Raw genomic sequence first — 9,310 nt, 5'->3', positions numbered from 1 at the left:
ATGTAACCCCTTAAAACATTCAAGTGGTGGCTGATTTATGTAGTTATTTTTTTAGCTTGAGCCTTTTTTACTTGATCAAGGAAGTCTGTGCTGTTTGAATGAAAGTGGCTACTCTTACTTTTCCATAAATGACAAAAGGGACTCTGGTCTGTTGGCCCTTGAGCAAGGCCCTTAACCTGAGTGCTTTGAGTAGTGAGAAAAGTGCTATATAAATTCAAAGAATTATTATTATTAAATTATTTAAGCACATTTATGTTAAGTGGAATGTCCAGTGGGGGCCACACAGCCTTTTGGCCTCGGATTCCCTGCAGATCTTTTCTCCAGCTTATCTAGAATTTTTTTTTTCTGCTTTTGGACTCATCTTTAGAAACTTAAAAGTGCAGAGAATACTTTTCTATTAATTACATATTTATTTTATATGTGTGTTGATTTATTTTGTGTATTGTTCATTCATTTTTATTCTTATCTAATTTTAATGTATTTTTTTTTTTTGGTAACTATTTCTTTGACATGTTGTAAAGCACTTTGAGCTTCACACTCTGTTGCTATAGAAATAAAAGTTATTGTTCTTGTTGTTAAGCTGATGACCACACACATGATGAGAAACACTGATCTAATGGTTATTCAGTCCATTAATACGAATGATAATGATCATAATAATGATGAAAAACGTCAAGTTCACGTTAAAAGATATTAAATTATCCACCAAGTAACCTAAATAAATACTTGGTACATTCTAGGAAAATTTTTGAATTAATAGGAAATGACGAAAGAGAGATAAGAACTTAAAACAATGGCAAAAACTACAAATATTTCTAAATTTGTTCGAATATAAATCTCACGGTTCACCGACAAAAGCGCGATAGACATATGCGCCCCGACAAAACCGCGACGGACAAATGAGCGCCGACAAACCCGCTAACTGGTTTTCGACAAATGCGCGCCGACAAAATCGCGAGACAGGCCAAGAGAGTGGGACGCCCTTGCTGCAATTCTTCCTACATATGCAGGGCGTGATCTTAAGGACTATCTGCGTGCCGTGCAGATGGCATGCCGCGTCTCATAATATTGACTTCTAAAATAAACATTATTATATATTCTTTAAACTAGTAATTCATATTTAATGAAACATTCGCGATTTTGTCGGCGCGATTTTGACGGCGCGCATATGTCTCTCACGCAAATGTTGGGTCACAAATCTCACACTATTCATTGAAAACATGGCAAGATAGATTAAAATAATCTATTAAAATAAAAAAATATGTATATCAGTGTACTTAAGAAAATTGTTTTTATCAAAAATTATTTAATTATGCCTAATATACTTAATCAATGCTGAACAACATAATGTATTACCGTCTGTAAAATTAATGTTTTTTTATGTTCAGCTAAATGAATTATATTATGTTAAACCAATATGACACGTGTTAATAAAACATAACATTTTAACAATGTTTTGTAATCTTTAAAAAAACACAGACACATCATGAAGTGTTTTAGTAGTAATTTTTTTAGTTTGTCTCTTATTTTTAATTTATTATCATTTGTATGAGCTGTCTTTTTATAGTTTCTGTTCAAAGCGGTTAACAAGAAATACAAACAGGTTTGCTTAGACCAATAATTCCTTTAAATAGGAGGCAATAAAAGATGCTTTTCTGATGTAGGGTGGGCAATCAAAAAAACTGTCATGAATCAGCTTCCACAACTATCCAAAACCCACAACACTTAGAAATAATCGATTTATTGAAACTCCTTAAATACCTTTCCAGCTGTACATGGGTGTGGTGATGACCTGGACCACAGTGCAACAAAAGGGGGGGATCTTTATGCACAAATACAATACAAATAGTCCCATACATCAAATGTGTGCAGTGAAAATGGGCATTTCGTGTTATGAATATTAAAAAAAGTGTTAGTAAAGACAACAGTCCCCAAGCACAGTATAACTAGAAAAAGCTACGTTATATCAATAAACATATTTTTTTATGTTATATTAACTTTAATAAGATGAATAGAGCGAACAACCTTGTTAGTTCATTTTTAATTCCTGTTCATTTATAATTGCAGATCTGTCCTGATCTACCATCAGAGTAGCTTGGGTGTGCACCCTGTGGCCATACTTGCAAACGAGTTTCAGCCATATGTGAATGAAAAAAATGAATAATACCAGGAAAAGTCAGGCACTTGCAACAATTTACTATCTAGCACATTTTACTTCAATGCATACTGTACAATTATAAACCAATTATCAAGCATGATCAAAGCAGGTGTCTCATAGGTCACTTCTGCGAGATTGGACAGTGGATGTGTTACCAGTCCGCAAAAGAGAAAAACAACAAAATGGATGGTTATACAAACTTCGCATCAAATGATGTAATAAAAGGAAAAATGAAAACAGAGAAGCAAAATATGCTTGAAATTTGCAGCTTAAACATAAATAAATACATAAATTAATCAAAATGATTATCTGGACAAGCCACAAATACCATAGTTAAGACTAATTAACCTGGCCTTGCAGATAGTCAGGAAAAAGCTATGCACTCTGATAGTACCAACATAGAGTCAAATAAGAATGTGGCAAACAAAAAAGGCACTGCAGGAGATAAGACACACAAAACAACAGCAAACCCAACCTTAGGATTCCCTATATAGTCTTTTATATCACTTGGTGCAAATACATAAACCCAAAATGCTCAGTCGCATATAACATTCTTGCCATAAAGTGGCATAGGCTTTTAAATATGTTTAATTCATGTTTGTTAACTGCTCTCTCAGAAGAAAGTTGAGTTCCTGTAGATATGATGTTGCATTCATCAATTTGTTTGTTATATTCACTGTAATAAAAACATCTGTAGATCTTCCAAACCAGCTTTTATCCTGAGTAGGCTCACAGGGAAGCTGGAGCCCATCCCAATCAGAAAATGGCACAAGACAAGAACAATCTCTAGCCCCTCACAGGACAAACACAAACTAGGACCGGTCCAACTAACCTGCATGTCTTTGGACTGTGGGAGGAAACCGGAGCACCCAGAGAAAACCCTCACTGACAGATGGAGAACATGCAGCCTCCATGCAGGGAGGACCCTAGTGCCTGTATCTGATTTATAATCGATATATGTGCTGTTCATAATGTGTGAGTATATGCATGCACCTGGCTGGTCTGGGTGAGGTGAAGAGAATGGCGGGTTGGGTCTTTTGAGTGTCAACACACTGATGCCTGTGGTGGTCTTAATTTGGCCTTGACTAGACTAATCTGTAATTGTTACAGAGAAGCAAGTTATCTTTTACAGCTCCATATTTCAGACAAGTACTCCACAGAATTAGACCATTTTGCATCTCCCCAGATCGCACTGTTAAACTCCAAACACTTTAATGGCACATGACCTGCACATTGACAGAATTAATTTTTCTTATTCATCTATACGAAAGCAGCATTAGACAGAACTTTAACATGCATGCATGCTTTCAGCCTTGGACATTGGTGACATTCGGCAGCTTGATGATCTCATTAAACTCCTGCTTTACCACCACTTGTGGTTGTAGACAAAGGGAAACTGTAAGTAATCTGGCATTGGATGGCTGGCATATCCTGGACTTGTCATCAGTCACCTGCTTAAAAGCTCCCACATAGCTGAAAAGTGAAGTGTAGAGAAGACCTGTAGGTAGTGGGTAGGGCACAGCTTCTCTTTGTCAGCTTTTCAGATTAGGTTCTAATATGTTGCCTCAATACAACAGAATTGATCGGAATAGTTGAAAATGACTGATCAGCCATTTGTCACTCGCAGACAACAAATAGGTATGCTAGGTCCTAAGAGCACCCTATGCTTAAAATCATGCAAAAGTCCAGAATCAGCCATTGTTACTTATATGACTAAAACTTTTGTGGGCTGTTTATATAGTAATTTAAGCAATTAGATGCTGACCAAATACAATGATTCATTCTAGAAAATATCTATACATTCCAGTAGGTAATATACACCCGAGTTTCTATGTATAGAAAATAAAATCAGAAAACACTTTCAATATAGAGCAGTGTGGTGGGTTCCCGCCACAGGGTCCCCCATGCATGTTGTGTTTGCATGTTCTCCTCGTGTCTGTGTGGGTCTCCCTCAAGGTGCTCCGGTTTCCTCCCACTGTTCAAAGACATGCAAGTTAGTTTAACTGGTAAAGTAAAATTAGCCCTAGTTTGTGTGTGTATGTGTGTGTGTACTTGCCTTGTACCCATGCTAGCTGGGATAGCCTCCCACCATACCTCCTTCTCTTCTGTGACCATGGTCTGGATTGAGTGGGCTCTCAAACATGACATTAATTTCATTACAGTACTATTTATCTTACTTGGTTAAACTCCTTTTAAACAGAAAGCTGTCAATTTGTGCAGGACCTGTTATGCTACTTATATTTTCTAATGTTTTAAAATTATGTTTCAAAAGCATCAGGGTATGACTGTGAATATAAAAGTGGACAGTGTGAATTGAAAGTGTGATCTGACATAAATGCCAAGTAATATTTAGCTACATTTTTAATTTACAAACAGTTATAAGCAGGTAGATTAGATTGGAGCTACTGAAATACTGATGAATATGTACTGTAAATGGACATAAATATGCACTTAGCAGCAGTTTAAGCACAAATGTGTTCTACTTACGTTTCATGAATGAGACCAGATAGGAGTGTTTGTGTAACCATAGTCAAGAGAGACTGGCTGAGACTACGGGGAAGCTAAATGAGACATGTCCCATGAAATCTGACCTGTTATTGAAAAGCAGCATAAACAAGTCAGAGTGGCCCAAGGTGAGACTATGAACTGAAGGGTCAGAGTGGCCCTGAGAGAAAGTAAAGTATCAGGAAGGAGAACTGGAAGGGTAAATCAGTGTAATGTCTGCTAACCAAAAGTCAGACCAGCTCACAACAGTGACACTGCAACCAAGCTATATAGACTCTGAGCTGGGGTTGTGCAATCAAGAGGCAGTGTAACTGAGTAATAAAAGTGGAACCACATGTCTGGTGAGCTATAAGCAGATATGGTGTGATCAAATCAAAGTGGCCTTGATAGAGGCAAAGCAGGCCTAGTAAAGACTGTATGCAGCAGACTCAGGTAGCTTTAATGGAGGAGTCAGAGCCACTTTAAGTAGGCACACCTCTCCCAGGGTTGAGGCAGTGCAACAAACAGTCCAAGAAACGAGTAGCAGAAGTAGTGTGCTGGGCAGCGAGACCAGCCTTTTGTAAAAAGGTGTGCTGTATTAGGGAGTCACAAAGGCTACAGGACATTTGAAAATCAAAAGAGATCTGAAAAATGTGTTGTAGCCAAAGGATTCACTCAAAAAAGTGTTGGAGACGCTTAATTCAATTATCTGTAAACTTTGCACATAAACGAATTGAGAAATTCAAATTCAGTTCATTGTGGTTATCCTGTCCTTCTGTAGTAATTAATCAACAGATGTGTGTTAGGAAACACCACTGGTGCTCCCACATACTATGGCAAGTATAACTGATCTCTTATCTTTAGCCAAAACGGAAGGTTTCTTCTTTTTGTTTTGCTCCCTCCCCCACAATAATATCGTCTATGAGGAACGAAGGCTTTGGATTCATTAAAAATTTCGATTTTAAGTTTTTGACAGATCTCAACATTTTAGGGTACCCTGATGCCAAAAACATTGATATCTCGATGATGGTTTGTGTGTCTGTGTCACAGTTTCTTGAGGACGGCCTTGAGCTAAAATGGCTGTACAGAAAAATACCAAACTCAAAACGTAAGCCTGTTATGAGATAATAATGTGCTGATTAGTTTTTGAGATAAATCATTCAAGAGAAAGAGGCACTCTAGAGAAACCCTTAAATACTGTAATTCTGCAATTAATTATGAATTCTTCTCATCAATTGCTATCATAATGACCTATTTTATGATCAAAGGGATCAGCATTAGAGCGGTAAATAATTACTGAAATGTCAGAGAATAATTTGGGTAACTTGGTTCCTAGGGCGCAAAGCCTACTGACACTCACATCTGAATTTTTTGTAATGGATTGTAAACATTTAAGGTGGGGTTGTTGTTATTTTTTTGTAATATTTCTTGAGCTTCTGTAAAAAGTTTAATTTCCCCCCAGCAACAAATAAGGTTTGTTTTTTTGTTCCATCTGTCTATCTACCGAAGTATCTGTTGAAGAAGGCCAGTGTCAGAAGAGGTGTACTGTCTGCTAGGTTTAGATTCTGTAAGCAGAGTAGGTACGTATGCTGAGGTCTTGGACAAAACAATTTTAGAAGTCATATGCTTTTTGTGATTGTAGCTGAACTCTGAGTTGTTCATGTTTAGATGCAATCTAATATAAAAGGGATCATAAAGAAAGGGCTTGAATAAAAAATATATTTTTATGTTGATGATACAGTGCCATTCTTACTGAATCCATTTGAATTTCTTACATTCTCCATGTTTAAAATTAATTTCAACATATTTCTGTTCCCACTGAATGGCCTCACATGCCAGATTATACTCGATTACTTCTCTTTGATTGTGTCAGAACAGTTTAAATGTTTAGGAGCAACTATTACAAGGAAAAGTTTTAAACCTAATTTTGACAGAAGATATTAAATAAAATGTTAATAGATGTTTATCCTTCATCTCAATCTACCTGGAAGAATTAACTTTGTCTAAACAAACATTCTTCCACAGCTTCTGTATCTTTTTCAGACAATCCCTATATATGTTAACAAAGCCCTTTTTTCAAATCTCAGACTCAGTTGTAATCTCTTTCATTTGGAACCCAAGACAAACACAACTTAAACAGTACTCCTCACAAAGACCTAAAGAAGAAGGTGACACAGTGATACCAGACTTTCTGTTCTGTTACTGGGATGCAAACAATATGTAATCTGAGACTTCAGAAGTAGGGAGAAGTCCATGAAACAACACATGCTTGATTTATCAGAATTATAATTAGTATAATAATTACAATAATTACCAGTAATCCCATGGTCTAATTAGTCATTTAAGATTTGTTACCACTCTAGAACATAATTTAATGGAAAGATGGATAGTATTACCATTAGCTTCTATATATAATAACTATATTTTCTAGCTTTATCTAACATATTCAATATTCAGGATATAAAAGTCACTACATGATACTTTACAGGCCTTTATATAAACTGCTCAAAAAAATTAAAGGAACATTTTAAAAACACATCAGATCTCAATGGGAAAAAAAGTCCTGCTAGAGATCTATACTGATATGGACTGGGTAATGTGATAGGAATGAAAGGATGCCACATCATTTGATGGAAATGAAAATTATCAACCTACAGAGGGCTGAATTCAAACACACCCCGAAAATCAAAGTGAAAAAATGATGCAGCAGGCTGGGTAGTTTTGTTAAAATTTCATTGCAATAACTCAGAATTGTACTCAGCAGTTTGTATGTCCCCCACATGCTCCTAATGAGATGACAAATGGTGTTCTGGGGGATCTCCTCCCAGATCTGGACCAGGTCATCACTGAGCTCCTGGACAGTCTGAGGTGCAACCTTGCGGCCTCAGATGGACCAAAACATAATGTCCCAGAGTTGTTCTATTGGGTTTAGGTCAGGTGAGCGTGGGGGCCAGTCAATGGTATCAATCCCTTCTTCCTCCACGAACTGCCTGCATACTCTTGCCACATGAGACCAGGCATTGTCATGCACCAGGAGGAAGCCAGGACCCACTGCTCCAGTATAGGGTCTGACAATGGGTCCAAGGATTTCATCCCAATACCTAATGGCAGTCAAGTTGCCGTTGTCAAGCCTGTAGAGGTCTGTGTGTCCCTTCATGGATATGCCTCCCCAAACCATCACTGACCCATCACCAAACTGATCATGCTGAATGATGTTACAGGCAGCATAACATTCTACACAGCTTCTCCAGACCCTTTCGTGTCTGTCACATGAGCTCAGGGTGAACCTGTTCTCATTTGTGAAAAGCACAGGGCACCAGTGGTGGACCAGCCAAATCTGGTATTCTATGACAAATGCCAATTGAGCTCCACAATGCCGGGCAGTGAGCACAGGGCCCACTAGAGGACGTCAGACCCTCAGGCCACCCAGAAGAAGTCTGTTACTGATTGTTTGGTCAGAGGCATTCACACCAGTGGCCTGCTGGAAGTCATTTTGTAGGGCTCTGGCAGTGCTCACCCTGTTCCTCATTGCCCAAAGGAGCAGATACTGCTAATGGGTTAAGGATCTTCTACGGCCCTGTCCAGCTCTCCTAGAGTAACTGCTTATCTCCTGGAATCTCCTCCATGCCCTTGAGACTGTGCTGGGAGACACATCAAACCTTCTGGCAATGGCACGTATTGATGTGCCATCCTGGAGAAGTTATCTACCTATGCAACATCTGTAGGGTCTAGATATCGCCTCATCCTACTAGTAGTGACACTGACCACAGCCAAATGCAAAACTAGTAAAAAAAAACAGTCAGAAAAGATGAGGAGGGAAAAATGTCAGTGGCCTCCACCTGTTAAACCATTCCTGTTTTAGGGGCCGTCTCATTGTTGCCCCTTTAGTGCACATGTTGTTAATTTCATTAACACCAAAGCAGCTGAAACTGATTAACAACCCCCTCTGCTACTTAACTGACCAGATCAATATTCCAGAAGTTTCATTGACTTGATGCTATACTCTGATTAAAACTTGTTTCTTTAATTTTTTGAGCAATATAGACAACGTCTATGCATCCTTTCCATTTCTATCCTATAAATGTAATATTCCAGAAACACGTTACTTTTTCTATATACAAGTTAGAAAATTGGTGAAAAATAACATTGCTAATTTCCTTTACTGCCCACTAGTCTCTATTCCTGAAGTAATACTAGATTGTTATGTTGAAGTGATGGGTAGTAGTTCTACGTTTTATCAGGAATTTAACCCAGATAATCTCAGGGAACCATGGGAAAGGATAATTTTATTAGAATTTCAAATAAACACTGTAATTCGGGAATTGAGAAAATACATTCCGCTTCAAATTGTGCAAAGCATACTGCAATTCAGTTACAATTGTACATCAGGCTTATATATCTAATTTAAAATTGTGCAAAATATATCCAGGATAACATTTGACAATAGGTGCTCATTGTACAAGTCAGATGTGCTCTACACTCATTTTGGGCTAAAATTTTTCAGACTGCCTTAGTTCTAAAATTACTCCCAAACTTTAACAGCAATATTTTATGTAGCACAAGATGGGATAAGACAATCTAAAGAAACATCTATACTATATTGTTTGCATGAAAATTAATCTTGCTTTATTAGAGAAATCCTACTCCACTTCTCATAAATTAATGGTA

The sequence above is a fragment of the Polypterus senegalus genome, chromosome 13 (genome assembly GCF_016835505.1).
Source record: "Polypterus senegalus isolate Bchr_013 chromosome 13, ASM1683550v1, whole genome shotgun sequence".
In the NCBI taxonomy this organism is placed as follows: Eukaryota; Metazoa; Chordata; class Cladistia; order Polypteriformes; family Polypteridae; genus Polypterus; species Polypterus senegalus.
Note: the sequence above shows the minus strand (reverse complement) of the source record.